Source organism: Schistocerca gregaria, chromosome 1 (assembly GCF_023897955.1).
Source record: "Schistocerca gregaria isolate iqSchGreg1 chromosome 1, iqSchGreg1.2, whole genome shotgun sequence".
In the NCBI taxonomy this organism is placed as follows: Eukaryota; Metazoa; Arthropoda; class Insecta; order Orthoptera; family Acrididae; genus Schistocerca; species Schistocerca gregaria.
This window is the reverse complement of record NC_064920.1, coordinates 130,921,282-130,937,864: the sequence shown is the minus strand read 5'-3', so window position 1 is coordinate 130,937,864 and position 16,583 is coordinate 130,921,282. Positions and strand designations below refer to the sequence as shown.

At 43.6% G+C, this 16,583-nt stretch overlaps 13 non-coding genes across 13 annotated transcripts; all 13 read left to right on the top strand.

Moving 5' to 3' along the window:
• The first annotated feature begins 173 nt into the window (after positions 1 to 173).
• Positions 174 to 246, top strand: Trnar-ucu (transfer RNA arginine (anticodon UCU)). The gene has a single exon. It is a non-coding gene; the product is annotated as a tRNA-Arg (tRNA).
• A 1,206-nt stretch (positions 247 to 1,452) lies between these two features.
• On the top strand, positions 1,453 to 1,525 carry Trnar-ucu (transfer RNA arginine (anticodon UCU)). The gene has a single exon. It is a non-coding gene; the product is annotated as a tRNA-Arg (tRNA).
• Positions 1,526 to 2,731: 1,206 nt separating this feature from the next.
• Positions 2,732 to 2,804, top strand: Trnar-ucu (transfer RNA arginine (anticodon UCU)). Its single transcript has one exon. It is a non-coding gene; the product is annotated as a tRNA-Arg (tRNA).
• A 1,206-nt stretch (positions 2,805 to 4,010) lies between these two features.
• Positions 4,011 to 4,083, top strand: Trnar-ucu (transfer RNA arginine (anticodon UCU)). The gene has a single exon. It is a non-coding gene; the product is annotated as a tRNA-Arg (tRNA).
• Positions 4,084 to 5,289: 1,206 nt separating this feature from the next.
• On the top strand, positions 5,290 to 5,362 carry Trnar-ucu (transfer RNA arginine (anticodon UCU)). Its single transcript has one exon. It is a non-coding gene; the product is annotated as a tRNA-Arg (tRNA).
• Positions 5,363 to 6,568: 1,206 nt separating this feature from the next.
• On the top strand, positions 6,569 to 6,641 carry Trnar-ucu (transfer RNA arginine (anticodon UCU)). The gene has a single exon. It is a non-coding gene; the product is annotated as a tRNA-Arg (tRNA).
• A 1,206-nt stretch (positions 6,642 to 7,847) lies between these two features.
• Trnar-ucu (transfer RNA arginine (anticodon UCU)) lies at positions 7,848 to 7,920 on the top strand. The gene has a single exon. It is a non-coding gene; the product is annotated as a tRNA-Arg (tRNA).
• Positions 7,921 to 9,126: 1,206 nt separating this feature from the next.
• Positions 9,127 to 9,199, top strand: Trnar-ucu (transfer RNA arginine (anticodon UCU)). Its single transcript has one exon. It is a non-coding gene; the product is annotated as a tRNA-Arg (tRNA).
• Positions 9,200 to 10,405: 1,206 nt separating this feature from the next.
• On the top strand, positions 10,406 to 10,478 carry Trnar-ucu (transfer RNA arginine (anticodon UCU)). Its single transcript has one exon. It is a non-coding gene; the product is annotated as a tRNA-Arg (tRNA).
• Positions 10,479 to 11,684: 1,206 nt separating this feature from the next.
• Positions 11,685 to 11,757, top strand: Trnar-ucu (transfer RNA arginine (anticodon UCU)). Its single transcript has one exon. It is a non-coding gene; the product is annotated as a tRNA-Arg (tRNA).
• Positions 11,758 to 12,963: 1,206 nt separating this feature from the next.
• Positions 12,964 to 13,036, top strand: Trnar-ucu (transfer RNA arginine (anticodon UCU)). The gene has a single exon. It is a non-coding gene; the product is annotated as a tRNA-Arg (tRNA).
• Positions 13,037 to 14,242: 1,206 nt separating this feature from the next.
• On the top strand, positions 14,243 to 14,315 carry Trnar-ucu (transfer RNA arginine (anticodon UCU)). The gene has a single exon. It is a non-coding gene; the product is annotated as a tRNA-Arg (tRNA).
• A 1,205-nt stretch (positions 14,316 to 15,520) lies between these two features.
• On the top strand, positions 15,521 to 15,593 carry Trnar-ucu (transfer RNA arginine (anticodon UCU)). The gene has a single exon. It is a non-coding gene; the product is annotated as a tRNA-Arg (tRNA).
• The last annotated feature ends 990 nt before the right edge of the window (positions 15,594 to 16,583 follow it).

Below are 16,583 nucleotides of genomic sequence, written 5' to 3'. Positions count from 1 at the left end.
TAGGGCCATGGTAAACAGAGCGATGTATCGTGTCTGTTGCATAAATAAAGAGTCTTTGATGTAATTGCTTCAGAGAAATATGAAAGTAAGCCTATCAGGAAAGTAATGCGAGACATGTAGCATGGGTCATGTCTTGCAGAACCTCTTACATCTGAGCTGTAGGCCTGCACAGCGTCCCTTTGGCGCAGAGGATAGCGCGTTGGACTTCTAATCCAAAGGTCGTGGGTTCGATCCCCACAAGGGACGGGCAATTTTTAAAAACGTGTGCCAATCTCCAGATGGGTACTGACGTATGGGAAATCACAAGCCTCTGCAAAAGTTGAAAATTGTTGTGACCTCAGTTCTATGCTCAAGTATGTAGACCTTACACATATAAGCCAAATTCTCGTAGATCTGTTATCCATGACGCTGTTATGTGTAAATGCAGTAAAAACGGAACCATATCTTCACGTGCCTGTTGACGGGAATTTTCTTTCAATACCCAATTTTTACCTACTGATATAAATATAGCAATAGAACGCACATTTCGTACAGAAACAAATACAATGAAGAGAAAAGATTTTGAATTACTTCATGAGTCAATGTATGTAATCCCAGTGATGATCTTTAATTCTTCCAGCCCAAGGTGAGAGGGTTTCAGTTTTCTCGGCCACAAGTGAGAAAAGTAGACAGTTCCACAACAAGATATTCTGCTATGTTTCCTTAAGTGCTTCCATTAAACAATGGCACTCTGTATCTATAGAAACGGCGACAATTTTCACTTCGGCACAGGGGGCTTTTACTGGAGACTGTCAAAGGGGAACTTGCTAGATACATGAAGGGAGAAGATCAGACAGAGACGTCTGACGCTCCGCTGACGCTTGCCGAAAACTACATTAAGTATGATTCCCGCCTATAACTGACGGCGAGAGAGATGCATCATCTGTCCACTTCTCATCGAAGCACACTGTCACCAAGCAATGGCTGACGCTTCGAGGACGGCTTGAAATTGCTAGGGAGGTGATGCAGCTAAAGTTCCTGGTAAATGTGCTAACAGGGCACACACGTTCGTGGGAGTGTATACATATGATGGGGACCGGCTGTGACACAGCAGTCAACCAAAGTCAAAAAATGTGACTAATCATACAGTGTTTCCTTTACCACTTCGTTAGTGAATGCTGTTCTAAAGAGCGCAATTCCCATCTATCGGTAAGCAGCGCACATGAGCGAATCTAATAGCAGGACTGTGTTACTACGATTGTACAGAGCAACTCTGTCAATACGCAGGTGTATCAATCAGTAGGGCCATGGTAAACAGAGCGATGTATCGTGTCTGTTGCATAAATAAAGAGTCTTTGATGTAATTGCTTCAGAGAAATATGAAAGTAAGCCTATCAGGAAAGTAATGCGAGACATGTAGCATGGGTCATGTCTTGCAGAACCTATTACATCTGAGCTGTAGGCCTGCACAGCGTCCCTTTGGCGCAGAGGATAGCGCGTTGGACTTCTAATCCAAAGGTCGTGGGTTCGATCCCCACAAGGGACGGGCAATTTTTAAAAACGTGTGCCAATCTCCAGATGATTACTGACGTATGGGAAATCACAAGCCTCTGCAAAAGTTGAAAATTGTTGTGACCTCAGTTCTATGCTCAAGTATGTAGACCTTACACATATAAGCCAAATTCTCGTAGATCTGTTATCCATGACGCTGTTATGTGTAAATGCAGTAAAAACGGAACCATATCTTCACGTGCCTGTTGACGGGAATTTTCTTTCAATACCCAATTTTTACCTACTGATATAAATATAGCAATAGAACGCACATTTCGTACAGAAACAAATACAATGAAGAGAAAAGATTTTGAATTACTTCATGAGTCAATGTATGTAATCCCAGTGATGATCTTTAATTCTTCCAGCCCAAGGTGAGAGGGTTTCAGTTTTCTCGGCCACAAGTGAGAAAAGTAGACAGTTCCACAACAAGATATTCTGCTATGTTTCCTTAAGTGCTTCCATTAAACAATGGCACTCTGTATCTATAGAAACGGCGACAATTTTCACTTCGGCACAGGGGGCTTTTACTGGAGACTGTCAAGGGGGAACTTGCTAGATACATGAAGGGAGAAGATCAGACAGAGACGTCTGACGCTCCGCTGACGCTTGCCGAAAACTACATTATGTATGATTCCCGCCTATAACTGACGGCGAGAGAGATGCATCATCTGTCCACTTCTCATCAAAGCACACTGTCACCAAGCAATGGCTGACGCTTCGAGGACGGCTTGAAATTGCTATGGAGGTGATGCAGCTAAAGTTCCTGGTAAATGTGCTAACAGGGCACACACGTTCGTGGGAGTGTATACATATGATGGGGACCGGCTGTGACACAGCAGTCAACCAAAGTCAAAAAATGTGACTAATCATACAGTGTTTCCTTTACCACTTCGTTAGTGAATGCTGTTCTAAAGGGCGGAATTCCCATCTATCGGTAAGCAGCGCACGTGAGCGAATCTAATAGCAGGACTGTGTTACTACGATTGTACAGAGCAACTCTGTCAATACGCAGGTGTATCAATCAGTAGGGCCATGGTAAACAGAGCGATGTATCGTGTCTGTTGCATAAATAAAGAGTCTTTGATGTAATTGCTTCAGAGAAATATGAAAGTAAGCCTATCAGGAAAGTAATGCGAGACATGTAGCATGGGTCATGTCTTGCAGAACCTCTTACATCTGAGCTGTAGGACTGCAGAGCGTCCCTTTGGCGCAGAGGATAGCGCGTTGGACTTCTAAACCAAAGGTCGTGGGTTCGATCCCCACAAGGGATGGGCAATTTTTAAAAACGTGTGCCAATCTCCAGATGGGTACTGACGTATGGGAAATCACAAGCCTCTGCAAAAGTTGAAAATTGTTGTGACCTCAGTTCTATGCTCAAGTATGTAGACCTTACACATATAAGCCAAATTCTCGTAGATCTGTTATCCATGACGCTGTTATGTGTAAATGCAGTAAAAACGGAACCATATCTTCACGTGCCTGTTGACGGGAATTTTCTTTCAATACCCAATTTTTACCTACTGATATAAATATAGCAATAGAACGCACATTTCGTACAGAAACAAATACAATGAAGAGAAAAGATTTTGAATTACTTCATGAGTCAATGTATGTAATCCCAGTGATGATCTTTAATTCTTCCAGCCCAAGGTGAGAGGGTTTCAGTTTTCTCGGCCACAAGTGAGAAAAGTAGACAGTTCCACAACAAGATATTCTGCTATGTTTCCTTAAGTGCTTCCATTAAACAATGGCACTCTGTATCTATAGAAACGGCGACAATTTTCACTTCGGCACAGGGGGCTTTTACTGGAGACTGTCAAGGGGGAACTTGCTAGATACATGAAGGGAGAAGATCAGACAGAGACGTCTGACGCTCCGCTGACGCTTGCCGAAAACTACATTAAGTATGATTCCCGCCTATAACTGACGGCGAGAGAGATGCATCATCTGTCCACTTCTCATCGAAGCACACTGTCACCAAGCAATGGCTGACGCTTCGAGGACGGCTTGAAATTGCTAGGGAGGTGATGCAGCTAAAGTTCCTGGTAAATGTGCTAACAGGGCACACACGTTCGTGGGAGTGTATACATATGATGGGGACCGGCTGTGACACAGCAGTCAACCAAAGTCAAAAAATGTGACTAATCATACAGTGTTTCCTTTACCACTTCGTTAGTGAATGCTGTTCTAAAGAGCGCAATTCCCATCTATCGGTAAGCAGCGCACGTGAGCGAATCTAATAGCAGGACTGTGTTACTACGATTGTACAGAGCAACTCTGTAAATACGCAGGTGTATCAATCAGTAGGGCCATGGTAAACAGAGCGATGTATCGTGTCTGTTGCATAAATAAAGAGTCTTTGATGTAATTGCTTCAGAGAAATATGAAAGTAAGCCTATCAGGAAAGTAATGCGAGACATGTAGCATGGGTCATGTCTTGCAGAACCTCTTACATCTGAGCTGTAGGCCTGCACAGCGTCCCTTTGGCGCAGAGGATAGCGCGTTGGACTTCTAATCCAAAGGTCGTGGGTTCGATCCCCACAAGGGACGGGCAATTTTTAAAAACGTGTGCCAATCTCCAGATGGGTACTGACGTATGGGAAATCATAAGCCTCTGCAAAAGTTGAAAATTGTTGTGACCTCAGTTCTATGCTCAAGTATGTAGACCTTACACATATAAGCCAAATTCTCGTAGATCTGTTATCCATGACGCTGTTATGTGTAAATGCAGTAAAAGCGGAACCATATCTTCACGTGCCTGTTGACGGGAATTTTCTTTCAATACCCAATTTTTACCTACTGATATAAATATAGCAATAGAACGCACATTTCGTACAGAAACAAATACAATGAAGAGAAAAGATTTTGAATTACTTCATGAGTCAATGTATGTAATCCCAGTGATGATCTTTAATTCTTCCAGCCCAAGGTGAGAGGGTTTCAGTTTTCTCGGCCACAAGTGAGAAAAGTAGACAGTTCCACAACAAGATATTCTGCTATGTTTCCTTAAGTGCTTCCATTAAACAACGGCACTCTGTATCTATAGAAACGGCGACAATTTTCACTTCGGCACAGGGGGCTTTTACTGGAGACTGTCAAGGGGGAACTTGCTAGATACATGAAGGGAGAAGATCAGACAGAGACGTCTGACGCTCCGCTGACGCTTGCCGAAAACTACATTAAGTATGATTCCCGCCTATAACTGACGGCGAGAGAGATGCATCATCTGTCCACTTCTCATCGAAGCACACTGTCACCAAGCAATGGCTGACGCTTCGAGGACGGCTTGAAATTGCTAGGGAGGTGATGCAGCTAAAGTTCCTGGTAAATGTGCTAACAGGGCACACACGTTCGTGGGAGTGTATACATATGATGGGGACCGGCTGTGACACAGCAGTCAACCAAAGTCAAAAAATGTGACTAATCATACAGTGTTTCCTTTACCACTTCGTTAGTGAATGCTGTTCTAAAGAGCGCAATTCCCATCTATCGGAAAGCAGCGCACGTGAGCGAATCTAATAGCAGGACTGTGTTACTACGATTGTACAGAGCAACTCTGTCAATACGCAGGTGTATCAATCAGTAGGGCCATGGTAAACAGAGCGATGTATCGTGTCTGTTGCATAAATAAAGAGCCTTTGATGTAATTGCTTCAGAGAAATATGAAAGTAAGCCTATCAGGAAAGTAATGCGAGACATGCAGCATGGGTCATGTCTTGCAGAACCTCTTACATCTGAGCTGTAGGCCTGCACAGCGTCCCTTTGGCGCAGAGGGTAGCGCGTTGGACTTCTAATCCAAAGGTCGTGGGTTCGATCCCCACAAGGGACGGGCAATTTTTAAAAACGTGTGCCAATCTCCAGATGGGTACTGACGTATGGGAAATCACAAGCCTCTGCAAAAGTTGAAAATTGTTGTGACCTCAGTTCTATGCTCAAGTATGTAGACCTTACACATATAAGCCAAATTCTCGTAGATCTGTTATCCATGACGCTGTTATGTGTAAATGCAGTAAAAGCGGAACCATATCTTCACGTGCCTGTTGACGGGAATTTTCTTTCAATACCCAATTTTTACCTACTGATATAAATATAGCAATAGAACGCACATTTCGTACAGAAACAAATACAATGAAGAGAAAAGATTTTGAATTACTTCATGAGTCAATGTATGTAATCCCTGTGATGATCTTTAATTCTTCCAGCCCAAGGTGAGAGGGTTTCAGTTTTCTCGGCCACAAGTGAGAGAAGTAGACAGTTCCACAACAAGATATTCTGCTATGTTTCCTTAAGTGCTTCCATTAAACAATGGCACTCTGTATCTATAGAAACGGCGACAATTTTCACTTCGGCACAGGGGGCTTTTACTGGAGACTGTCAAGGGGGAACTTGCTAGATACATGAAGGGAGAAGATCAGACAGAGACGTCTGACGCTCCGCTGACGCTTGCCGAAAACTACATTAAGTATGATTCCCGCCTATAACTGACGGCGAGAGAGATGCATCATCTGTCCACTTCTCATCGAAGCACACTGTCACCAAGCAATGGCTGACGCTTCGAGGACGGCTTGAAATTGCTAGGGAGGTGATGCAGCTAAAGTTCCTGGTAAATGTGCTAACAGGGCACACACGTTCGTGGGAGTGTATACATATGATGGGGACCGGCTGTGACACAGCAGTCAACCAAAGTCAAAAAATGTGACTAATCATACAGTGTTTCCTTTACCACTTCGTTAGTGAATGCTGTTCTAAAGAGCGCAATTCCCATCTATCGGTAAGCAGCGCACGTGAGCGAATCTAATAGCAGGACTGTGTTACTACGATTGTACAGAGCAACTCTGTCAATACGCAGGTGTATCAGTCAGTAGGGCCATGGTAAACAGAGCGATGTATCGTGTCTGTTGCATAAATAAAGAGTCTTTGATGTAATTGCTTCAGAGAAATATGAAAGTAAGCCTATCAGGAAAGTAATGCGAGACATGTAGCATGGGTCATGTCTTGCAGAACCTCTTACATCTGAGCTGTAGGCCTGCACAGCGTCCCTTTGGCGCAGAGGATAGCGCGTTGGACTTCTAAACCAAAGGTCGTGGGTTCGATCCCCACAAGGGATGGGCAATTTTTAAAAACGTGTGCCAATCTCCAGATGGGTACTGACGTATGGGAAATCACAAGCCTCTGCAAAAGTTGAAAATTGTTGTGACCTCAGTTCTATGCTCAAGTATGTAGACCTTACACATATAAGCCAAATTCTCGTAGATCTGTTATCCATGACGCTGTTATGTGTAAATGCAGTAAAAGCGGAACCATATCTTCACGTGCCTGTTGACGGGAATATTCTTTCAATACCCAATTTTTACCTACTGATATAAATATAGCAATAGAACGCACATTTCGTACAGAAACAAATACAATGAAGAGAAAAGATTTTGAATTACTTCATGAGTCAATGTATGTAATCCCAGTGATGATCTTTAATTCTTCCAGCCCAAGGTGAGAGGGTTTCAGTTTTCTCGGCCACAAGTGAGAAAAGTAGACAGTTCCACAACAAGATATTCTGCTATGTTTCCTTAAGTGCTTCCATTAAACAATGGCACTCTGTATCTATAGAAACGGCGACAATTTTCACCTCGGCACAGGGGGCTTTTACTGGAGACTGTCAAGGGGGAACTTGCTAGATACATGAAGGGAGAAGATCAGACAGAGACGTCTGACGCTCCGCTGACGCTTGCCGAAAACTACATTAAGTATGATTCCCGCCTATAACTGACGGCGAGAGAGATGCATCATCTGTCCACTTCTCATCGAAGCACACTGTCACCAAGCAATGGCTGACGCTTCGAGGACGGCTTGAAATTGCTATGGAGGTGATGCAGCTAAAGTTCCTGGTAAATGTGCTAACAGGGCACACACGTTCGTGGGAGTGTATACATATGATGGGGACCGGCTGTGACACAGCAGTCAACCAAAGTCAAAAAATGTGACTAATCATACAGTGTTTCCTTTACCACTTCGTTAGTGAATGCTGTTCTAAAGAGCGCAATTCCCATCTATCGGTAAGCAGCGCACGTGAGCGAATCTAATAGCAGGACTGTGTTACTACGATTGTACAGAGCAACTCTGTCAATACGCAGGTGTATCAATCAGTAGGGCCATGGTAAACAGAGCGATGTATCGTGTCTGTTGCATAAATAAAGAGTCTTTGATGTAATTGCTTCAGAGAAATATGAAAGTAAGCCTATCAGGAAAGTAATGCGAGACATGTAGCATGGGTCATGTCTTGCAGAACCTCTTACATCTGAGCTGTAGGCCTGCACAGCGTCCCTTTGGCGCAGAGGATAGCGCGTTGGACTTCTAATCCAAAGGTCGTGGGTTCGATCCCCACAAGGGACGGGCAATTTTTAAAAACGTGTGCCAATCTCCAGATGGGTACTGACGTATGGGAAATCACAAGCCTCTGCAAAAGTTGAAAATTGTTGTGACCTCAGTTCTATGCTCAAGTATGTAGACCTTACACATATAAGCCAAATTCTCGTAGATCTGTTATCCATGACGCTGTTATGTGTAAATGCAGTAAAAGCGGAACCATATCTTCACGTGCCTGTTGACGGGAATTTTCTTTCAATACCCAATTTTTACCTACTGATATAAATATAGCAATAGAACGCACATTTCGTACAGAAACAAATACAATGAAGAGAAAAGATTTTGAATTACTTCATGAGTCAATGTATGTAATCCCGGTGATGATCTTTAATTCTTCCAGCCCAAGGTGAGAGGGTTTCAGTTTTCTCGGCCACAAGTGAGAAAAGTAGACAGTTCCACAACAAGATATTCTGCTATGTTTCCTTAAGTGCTTCCATTAAACAATGGCACTCTGTATCTATAGAAACGGCGACAATTTTCACTTCGGCACAGGGGGCTTTTACTGGAGACTGTCAAGGGGGAACTTGCTAGATACATGAAGGGAGAAGATCAGACAGAGACGTCTGACGCTCCGCTGACGCTTGCCGAAAACTACATTAAGTATGATTCCCGCCTATAACTGACGGCGAGAGAGATGCATCATCTGTCCACTTCTCATCGAAGCACACTGTCACCAAGCAATGGCTGACGCTTCGAGGACGGCTTGAAATTGCTAGGGAGGTGATGCAGCTAAAGTTCCTGGTAAATGTGCTAACAGGGCACACACGTTCGTGGGAGTGTATACATATGATGGGGACCGGCTGTGACACAGCAGTCAACCAAAGTCAAAAAATGTGACTAATCATACAGTGTTTCCTTTACCACTTCGTTAGTGAATGCTGTTCTAAAGAGCGCAATTCCCATCTATCGGTAAGCAGCGCACGTGAGCGAATCTAATAGCAGGACTGTGTTACTACGATTGTACAGAGCAACTCTGTCGATACACAGGTGTATCAGTCAGTAGGGCCATGGTAAACAGAGCGATGTATCGTGTCTGTTGCATAAATAAAGAGTCTTTGATGTAATTGCTTCAGAGAAATATGAAAGTAAGCCTATCAGGAAAGTAATGCGAGACATGTAGCATGGGTCATGTCTTGCAAAACCTCTTACATCTGAGCTCTAGGCCTGCACAGCGTCCCTTTGGCGCAGAGGATAGCGCATTGGACTTCTAATCCAATGGTCGTGGGTTCGATCCCCACAAGGGACGGGCAATTTTTAAAAACGTGTGCCAATCTCCAGATGGGTACTGACGTATGGGAAATCACAAGCCTCTGCAAAAGTTGAAAATTGTTGTGACCTCAGTTCTATGCTCAAGTATGTAGACCTTACACATATAAGCCAAATTCTCGTAGATCTGTTATCCATGACGCTGTTATGTGCAAATGCAGTAAAAACGGAACCATATCTTCACGTGCCTGTTGACGGGAATTTTCTTTCAATACCCAATTTTTACCTACTGATATAAATATAGCAATAGAACGCACATTTCGTACAGAAACAAATACAATGAAGAGAAAAGATTTTGAATTACTTCATGAGTCAATGTATGTAATCCCAGTGATGATCTTTAATTCTTCCAGCCCAAGGTGAGAGGGTTTCAGTTTTCTAGGCCACAAGTGAGAAAAGTAGACAGTTCCACAACAAGATATTCTGCTAAGTTTCCTTAAGTGCTTCCATTAAACAATGGCACTCTGTATCTATAGAAACGGCGACAATTTTCACTTCGGCACAGGGGGCTTTTACTGGAGACTGTCAAGGGGGAACTTGCTAGATACATGAAGGGAGAAGATCAGACAGAGACGTCTGACGCTCCGCTGACGCTTGCCGAAAACTACATTAAGTATGATTCCCGCCTATAACTGACGGCGAGAGAGATGCATCATCTGTCCACTTCTCATCGAAGCACACTGTCACCAAGCAATGGCTGACGCTTCGAGGACGGCTTGAAATTGCTAGGGAGGTGATGCAGCTAAAGTTCCTGGTAAATGTGCTAACAGGGCACACACGTTCGTGGGAGTGTATACATATGATGGGGACCGGCTGTGACACAGCAGTCAACCAAAGTCAAAAAATGTGACTAATCATACAGTGTTTCCTTTACCACTTCGTTAGTGAATGCTGTTCTAAAGAGCGCAATTCCCATCTATCGGTAAGCAGCGCACGTGAGCGAATCTAATAGCAGGACTGTGTTACTACGATTGTACAGAGCAACTCTGTCAATACGCAGGTGTATCAATCAGTAGGGCCATGGTAAACAGAGCGATGTATCGTGTCTGTTGCATAAATAAAGAGTCTTTGATGTAATTGCTTCAGAGAAATATGAAAGTAAGCCTATCAGGAAAGTAATGCGAGACATGTAGCATGGGTCATGTCTTGCAGAACCTCTTACATCTGAGCTCTAGGCCTGCACAGCGTCCCTTTGGCCCAGAGGATAGCGCGTTGGACTTCTAATCCAAAGGTCGTGGGTTCGATCCCCACAAGGGCCAGGCAATTTTTAAAAACGTGTGCCAATCTCCAGATGGGTACTGACGTATGGGAAATCACAAGCCTCTGCAAAAGTTGAAAATTGTTGTGACCTCAGTTCTATGCTCAAGTATGTAGACCTTACACATATAAGCCAAATTCTCGTAGATCTGTTATCCATGACGCTGTTATGTGTAAATGCAGTAAAAACGGAACCATATCTTCATGTGCCTGTTGACAGGAATTTTCTTTCAATACCCCATTTTTACCTGCTGATATAAATATAGCAATAGAACGCACATTTCGTACAGAAACAAATACAATGAAGAGAAAAGATTTTGAATTACTTCATGAGTCAATGTATGTAATCCCAGTGATGATCTTTAATTCTTCCAGCCCAAGGTGAGAGGGTTTCAGTTTTCTCGGCCACAAGTGAGAAAAGTAGACAGTTCCACAACAAGATATTCTGCTATGTTTCCTTAAGTGCTTCCATTAAACAATGGCACTCTGTATCTATAGAAACGGCGACAATTTTCACTTCGGCACAGGGGGCTTTTACTGGAGACTGTCAAGGGGGAACTTGCTAGATACATGAAGGGAGAAGATCAGACAGAGACGTCTGACGCTCCGCTGACACTTGCCGAAAACTACATTAAGTATGATTCCCGCCTGTAACTGACGGCGAGAGAGATGCATCATCTGTCCACTTCTCATCGAAGCACACTGTCACCAAGCAATGGCTGACGCTTCGAGGACGGCTTGAAATTGCTAGGGAGGTGATGCAGCTGAAGTTCCTGGTAAATGTGCTAACAGGGCACACACGTTCGTGGGAGTGTATACATATGATGGGAACCGGCTGTGACACAGCAGTCAACCAAAGTCAAAAAATGTGACTAATCATACAGTGTTTCCTTTACCACTTCGTTAGTGAATGCTGTTCTAAAGAGCGCAATTCCCATCTATCGGTAAGCAGCGCACGTGAGCGAATCTAATAGCAGGACTGTGTTACTACGATTGTACAGAGCAACTCTGTCAATACGCAGGTGTATCAATCAGTAGGGCCATGGTAAACAGAGCGATGTATCGTGTCTGTTGCATAAATAAAGAGTCTTTGATGTAATTGCTTCAGAGAAATATGAAAGTAAGCCTATCAGGAAAGTAATGCGAGACATGTAGCATGGGTCATGTCTTGCAGAACCTCTTACATCTGAGCTGTAGGCCTGCACAGCGTCCCTTTGGCGCAGAGGATAGCGCGTTGGACTTCTAATCCAAAGGTCGTGGGTTCGATCCCCACAAGGGATGGGCAATTTTTAAAAACTTGTGCCAATCTCCAGATGGGTACTGACGTATGGGAAATCACAAGCCTCTGCAAAAGTTGAAAATTGTTGTGACCTCAGTTCTATGCTCAAGTATGTAGACCTTACACATATAAGCCAAATTCTCGTAGATCTGTTATCCATGACGCTGTTATGTGTAAATGCAGTAAAAACGGAACCATATCTTCACGTGCCTGTTGACGGGAATTTTCTTTCAATACCCAATTTTTACCTACTGATATAAATATAGCAATAGAACGCACATTTCGTACAGAAACAAATACAATGAAGAGAAAAGATTTTGAATTACTTCATGAGTCAATGTATGTAATCCCAGTGATGATCTTTAATTCTTCCAGCCCAAGGTGAGAGGGTTTCAGTTTTCTAGGCCACAAGTGAGCAAAGTAGACAGTTCCACAACAAGATATTCTGCTATGTTTCCTTAAGTGCTTCCATTAAACAATGGCACTCTGTATCTATAGAAACGGCGACAAGTTTCACTTCGGCACAGGGGGCTTTTACTGGAGACTGTCAAGGGGGAACTTGCTAGATACATGAAGGGAGAAGATCAGACAGAGACGTCTGACGCTCCGCTGACGCTTGCCGAAAACTACATTAAGTATGATTCCCGCCTATAACTGACGGCGAGAGAGATGCATCATCTGTCCACTTCTCATTGAAGCACACTGTCACCAAGCAATGGCTGACGCTTCGAGGACGGCTTGAAATTGCTAGGGAGGTGATGCAGCTAAAGTTCCTGGTAAATGTGCTAACAGGGCACACACGTTCGTGGGAGTGTATACATATGATGGGGACCGGCTGTGACACAGCAGTCAACCAAAGTCAAAAAATGTGACTAATCATACAGTGTTTCCTTTACCACTTCGTTAGTGAATGCTGTTCTAAAGAGCGCAATTCCCATCTATCGGTAAGCAGCGCACGTGAGCGAATCTAATAGCAGGACTGTGTTACTACGATTGTACAGAGCAACTCTGTCAATACACAGGTGTATCAATCAGTAGGGCCATGGTAAACAGAGCGATGTATCGTGTCTGTTGCATAAATAAAGAGTCTTTGAAGTAATTGCTTCAGAGAAATATGAAAGTAAGCCTATCAGGAAAGTAATGCGAGACATGTAGCATGGGTCATGTCTTGCAGAACCTCTTACATCTGAGCTGTAGGCCGGCACAGCGTCCCTTTGGCGCAGAGGATAGCGCATTGGACTTCTAATCCAAAGGTCGTGGGTTCGATCCCCACAATGAACGGGCAATTTTTAAAAACGTGTGCCAATCTCCAGATGGGTACTGACGTATGGGAAATCACAAGCCTCTGCAAAAGTTGAAAATTGTTGTGACCTCAGTTCTATGCTCAAGTATGTAGACCTTACACATATAAGCCAAATTCTCGTAGATCTGTTATCCATGACGCTGTTATGTGTAAATGCAGTAAAAACGGAACCATATCTTCACGTGCCTGTTGACGGGAATTTTCTTTCAATACCCAATTTTTACCTACTGATATAAATATAGCAATAGAACGCACATTTCGTACAGAAACAAATACAATGAAGAGAAAAGATTTTGAATTACTTCATGAGTCAATGTATGTAATCCCAGTGATGATCTTTAATTCTTCCAGCCCAAGGTTAGAGGGTTTCAGTTTTCTCGGCCACAAGTGAGAAAAGTAGACAGTTCCACAACAAGATATTCTGCTATGTTTCCTTAAGTGCTTCCATTAAACAATGGCACTCTGTATCTATAGAAACGGCGACAATTTTCACTTCGGCACAGGGGGCTTTTACTGGAGACTGTCAAGGGGGAACTTGCTAGATACATGAAGGGAGAAGATCAGACAGAGACGTCTGACGCTCCGCTGACGCTTGCCGAAAACTACATTAAGTATGATTCCCGCCTATAACTGACGGCGAGAGAGATGCATCATCTGTCCACTTCTCATCGAAGCACACTGTCACCAAGCAATGGCTGACGCTTCGAGGACGGCTTGAAATTGCTAGGGAGGTGATGCAGCTAAAGTTCCTGGTAAATGTGCTAACAGGGCACACACGTTCGTGGGAGTGTATACATATGATGGGGACCGGCTGTGACACAGCAGTCAACCAAAGTCAAAAAATGTGACTAATCATACAGTGTTTCCTTTACCACTTCGTTAGTGAATGCTGTTCTAAAGAGCGCAATTCCCATCTATCGGTAAGCAGCGCACGTGAGCGAATCTAATAGCAGGACTGTGTTACTACGATTGTACAGAGCAACTCTGTCAATACGCAGGTGTATCAATCAGTAGGGCCATGGCAAACAGAGCGATGTATCGTGTCTGTTGCATAAATAAAGAGTCTTTGATGTAATTGCTTCAGAGAAATATGAAAGTAAGCCTATCAGGAAAGTAATGCGAGACATGTAGCATGGGTCATGTCTTGCAAAACCTCTTACATTTGAGCTGTAGGCCTGCACAGCGTCCCTTTGGCGCAGAGGATAGCGCGTTGGACTTCTAATCCAAAGGTCGTGGGTTCGATCCCCGAAAGGGATGGGCAATTTTTGAAACGTGTGCCAATCTCCAGATGGGTACTGACGTATGGGAAATCACAAGCCTCTGCAAAAGTTGAAAATTGTTGTGACCTCAGTTCTATGCTCAAGTATGTAGACCTTACACATATAAGCCAAATTCTCGTAGATCTGTTATCCATGACGCTGTTATGTGTAAATGCAGTAAAAACGGAACCATATCTTCACGTGCCTGTTGACGGGAATTTTCTTTCAATACCCAATTTTTACCTACTGATATAAATATAGCAATAGAACGCACATTTCGTACAGAAACAAATACAATGAAGAGAAAAGATTTTGAATTACTTCATGAGTCAATGTATGTAATCCCAGTGATGATCTTTAATTCTACCAGCCCAAGGTGAGAGGGTTTCAGTTTTCTCGGCCACAAGTGAGAAAAGTAGACAGTTCCACAACAAGATATTCTGCTATGTTTCCTTAAGTGCTTCCATTAAACAATGGCACTCTGTATCTATAGAAACGGCGACAATTTTCACTTCGGCACAGGGGGCTTTTACTGGAGACTGTCAAGGGGGAACTTGCTAGATACATGAAGGGAGAAGATCAGACAGAGACGTCTGACGCTCCGCTGACGCTTGCCGAAAACAACATTATGTATGATTCCCGCCTATAACTGACGGCGAGAGAGATGCATCATCTGTCCACTTCTCATCGAAGCACACTGTCACCAAGCAATGGCTGACGCTTCGAGGACGGCTTGAAATTGCTAGGGAGGTGATGCAGCTAAAGTTCCTGGTAAATGTGCTAACAGGGCACACACGTTCGTGGGAGTGTATACATATGATGGGGACCGGCTGTGACACAGCAGTCAACCAAAGTCAAAAAATGTGACTAATCATACAGTGTTTCCTTTACCACTTCGTTAGTGAATGCTGTTCTAAAGAGCGCAATTCCCATCTATCGGTAAGCAGCGCACGTGAGCGAATCTAATAGCAGGACTGTGTTACTACGATTGTACAGAGCAACTCTGTCAATACACAGGTGTATCAATCAGTAGGGCCATGGTAAACAGAGCGATGTATCGTGTCTGTTGCATAAATAAAGAGTCTTTGAAGTAATTGCTTCAGAGAAATATGAAAGTAAGCCTATCAGGAAAGTAATGCGAGACATGTAGCATGGGTCATGTCTTGCAGAACCTCTTACATCTGAGCTGTAGGCCTGCACAGCGTCCCTTTGGCGCAGAGGATAGCGCGTTGGGCTTCTAATCCAAAGGTCGTGGGTTCGATCCCCACAAGGGACGGGCAATTTTTAAAAACGTGTGCCAATCTCCAGATGGGTACTGACGTATGGGAAATCACAAGCCTCTGCAAAAGTTGAAAATTGTTGTGACCTCAGTTCTATGCTCAAGTATGTAGACATTACACATATAAGCCAAATTCTCGTAGATCTGTTATCCATGACGCTGTTATGTGTAAATGCAGTAAAAACGGAACCATATCTTCACGTGCCTGTTGACGGGAATTTTCTTTCAATACCTAATTTTTACCTACTGATATAAATATAGCAATAGAACGCACATTTCGTACAGAAACAAATACAATGAAGAGAAAAGATTTTGAATTACTTCATGAGTCAATGTATGTAATCCCAGTGATGATCTTTAATTCTTCCAGCCCAAGGTGAGAGGGTTTCAGTTTTCTCGGCCACAAGTGAGAAAAGTAGACAGTTCCACAACAAGATATTCTGCTATGTTTCCTTAAGTGCTTCCATTAAACAATGGCACTCTGTATCTATAGAAACGGCGACAATTTCCACTTCGGCACAGGGGGCTTTTACTGGAGACTGTCAAGGGGGAACTTGCTAGATACATGAAGGGAGAAGATCAGACAGAGACGTCTGACGCTCCACTGACGCTTGTCGAAAACTACATTAAGTATGATTCCCGCCTATAACTGACGGCGAGAGAGATGCATCATCTGTCCACTTCTCATCGAAGCACACTGTCACCAAGCAATGGCTGACGCTTCGAGGACGGCTTGAAATTGCTAGGGAGGTGATGCAGCTAAAGTTCCTGGTAAATGTGCTAACAGGGCACACACGTTCGTGGGAGTGTATACATATGATGGGGACCGGCTGTGACACAGCAGTCAACCAAAGTCAAAAAATGTGATTAATCATACAGTGTTTCCTTTACCACTTCGTTAGTGAATGATGTTCTAAAGAGCGCAATTCCCATCTATCGGTAAGCAGCGCACGTGAGCGAATCTAATAGCAGGACTGTGTTACTACG